Raw genomic sequence first — 3414 nt, 5'->3', positions numbered from 1 at the left:
TATTTTGGTTTTGAGTTTAGCCGTATCTCAAATGTTACTATTTGATGTTCCTGTATCATCCTTCCTCTTATCGTTAAGTTCTTGGATAAAGACTCATTTTCTTATTTGTATTTCAATCATGTATAAATTCAAACCACAAATTAAAATATACCAAAAAACCACATTTAATATTATCATAATCTTAGTAATGATAAAATAATACGTTTTTTATTATGATATTCTTTTTGTTATTAAAACACAATTATTATAATATATAATTAATTTGTATAATCAATAAATAATTATCATTTGTAGTTATCGAGATAATTTGGATGCACATATTTTTTCTCTTTGATAATCTTGCTAGTTTTTCCTTTAAAATCTTTTTACCGTTAACATCTAATGTGAAGTCCAGAAATCATACAAATATGATATGATCTTCAAGAATCAAGATGAACATAAAAGTAGAGAGAATATTATSAAAGATTGATTAGATTGAGAGAGAGAAATTTACAGCTCTAATCTTGATTACAATTTTGCTAATGACTTCGTAATGACAATTATAAAGGAAAATACTATTTATACTAGGAAATAGTAAAACTACACTATTACAAAATAAAGCTATTCTAAGGAGAAACTTGAATACAACTTTAACGCTCTAACTTGAACCCAACATTCTCCCCCTTTGGATTCAAGTTTGGACTCTTGTGAATTTCGTTTTCCGCAGTCCAAGTATCTTCTCCAATCTTCTTAGAGCATTCCTATATTGGATCTTCTCCTCGAGCAAGTTTATCGCATTGATCAGCAAGTATCTTTCCTTCGAACTCATCCGTTCAGATTCAGCAGCTTTATCGTTCATCACCCTCTTCAAGTCAAGTGCCCTTCTCACTAATTTGATCGTACCGTCAGAATACTTATTCAACTCGCTAAACCTCATGAACTTCTTTACTTGTAGTTGAGCAAAATAGACGACTCCGAACTCTGGGCTTTCAAGAACCATATACACTGGATAGCCTTCAATGTCTTCTAGGTCTTGATTTGGTCTTTTAAGATTGATGATTCACTGATTGTCTTCAAGGCCCATCTGTACATCAATGACCATTGCTAGTTTAACATGACAGCGTATAAATCTCTTGATTGCTTCAAGAGCAACCAATTCTCCTTCTTTTCTGATCGTCATGTTTTTGAGTTCAAAATACATATATTCAAGGTCATCCAAATATAAGTTCGAGAAGTCTGCTTCGCTGAATCTCCAAATCTGACCATCCTGCCTTGTTACAGTGAAAACAGGATACCAGATTCTCAACAATTTCTGAGCATCTATTTGTTTGATCGACACAATCCGATGCTTTGTACGAACTTCACTGATTGGTTGGCACTTGGCTTTCAGAAGATGACGGTATTCAGTACGATATCCTTGTTCCTATAGTGGAGTCCGTCGGCTTTTCAACCATTGGCTCGATCGTAGGACTTGTCTCCAAACCTTCATCTACAACTTCAATAACCTCAATTGTTCTTTCCCGAACTGATTTCGGGTCAGAAGCTTCAGCAGTAACGTCTTGAGTTGATGGCTCCTCACCAACCCTTGCACCTTGTTCAGAAGTCTYGGCCAATCTCTGTCTCTTTCTCTCCCCCTCATGACTATCTGGATCGTCCTGATCGTCATGCCTTCTTTTGAGAGATATGGCYTGAGACCTGCAGGTTTCTTTTAAGGTAGACACCCGTTCAGCTAGGGCGTTTATTGAACTTTTAAGATCTTGGGTGTTAGATGTGATCAACTTGCTAACTTTGGAAAADCTARAAGTAACCACATCTTGAAAAGCCAAAAACTCTGAGGCTCTAACAAAGGGGTTCACGTCTAATTGTTGACGTAAGAGACCGACCAAATCTGCGTCCTCAACATCTGGATTCTGAGATGCCATTAATTTGGCATACAACAACGATTTCAGCTCATCCACCGATTGATCTGGTACAGACAGTTCAGGAACATGCGGTGGTGATGGCACATATGGTGGCTCTTCTTCTATAACCTCCTTCCCCTTCAAAATTCTTTTGAGACTAGCCATTTGAGCATCCATATTGTCTTGAACTGCCTTTAGCGCGCCATCCAGGTATTCCCTTGACACGAAGTCGGGTAAAGTAACTCCTGGTTCACTTAGAATACCAGTTGTAACAACAGTTGAATAAACTGTTGTGCCTACGTTCAATGTTGGCATAATATTAGCATTGGTAGGACTTTCGACCTGTCCTTGTGAAATGTCAAAAGACACCACTCTGGTCGTTCCAACTAGTTCACTAAGAACTGCACTTGGAGCAACAGATGCTCCTGACTCATGTGTACCTATGTGTATCGGCTCTAGACTCGAGGTGCACAAAATCAAAGTCGTAGGCTAGGGCAGCGGCCTACTTGTTTCAATAACTACATTCTCCAAATGAGAAGTAGTTAGCATATGAGCTATATCCCCATGTGAAATTAAAACAATTGGTTGTTGAGAACCAATTGAGTGGATAGGAGGGGTGTGCAAATGCATAGCTGGGCYAGCTATGTCTTGTTCAATACTAACATTCAACGGATGAATGTCAGTAGCAGATGTGGTTGCCCGGCTAAGTGTATCAGTTTGGATAGGAGCTTGAACTTCTTTTTCTGCTTCACTCACTCTCTCCATATTTTTCTGCTTCCCTTTCTCTCATCCTCTCTTCATTTTCAACATTAACTCCCTCATCTCCTCCATCATCCGGTATGTCTTGAAGTATGCGATCGTAATCATCACATTCATCCACGTTGAAAGATAATGAATGCAAGCTTGGACAAGGTTGCTGAGTAGAATACTCAGGAAAAATATCGTCAATGTCATCAACAATTATGCCAACTGCAATATTTTGAAACAGGAATGGATTGATCACGATCATCGGCTCCATCATTATCATCATCATCATCTTGACTATTACCAGAATCTGCCCCATAATCAGATTCAGTAGCTTCCGAACTTGAAGTTGAGGAAGTACTGACAATTGGAGTGCTTTGCTGATCAAACGCTCCCCCCGCCTGTTCACCCCTCTCAGCTCAGTTCCCTGTTCAGGTAACCCCTGTTTCTGAACACTCTCTTCTAATTCTAACCGTTCTCTCACAGCCGAGGCATGGGGGTGATCCTTAGGCAAGTTCAACCGGTTCTGGTTGAACTATTGGATCTATCACTCTCCTATAGTCTATTACGCACTGAGCTGTCTGATCAGCTAGGGCAATCAATTCTTGTAGTACTGTCATTATTGAATCCAGGTCTTCCACTTCAGTATGTTGTCTGATTCTGGTCATGGTGAATGTTGGCCCTTTTTCAGAACTGGATCTGGCCGGAATATCCTCATTAGCATTCATCATGGCTTTAATGAATAATTGTAGAAATATCTTGTCACACCCCGCTAAAGCGGAAACACGGG

This window comes from Cynara cardunculus (genome assembly GCF_001531365.2).
Source record: "Cynara cardunculus var. scolymus isolate 2C chromosome LG 1, CcrdV1, whole genome shotgun sequence".
Taxonomy (NCBI): domain Eukaryota; kingdom Viridiplantae; phylum Streptophyta; class Magnoliopsida; order Asterales; family Asteraceae; genus Cynara; species Cynara cardunculus.
Note: the sequence above shows the minus strand (reverse complement) of the source record.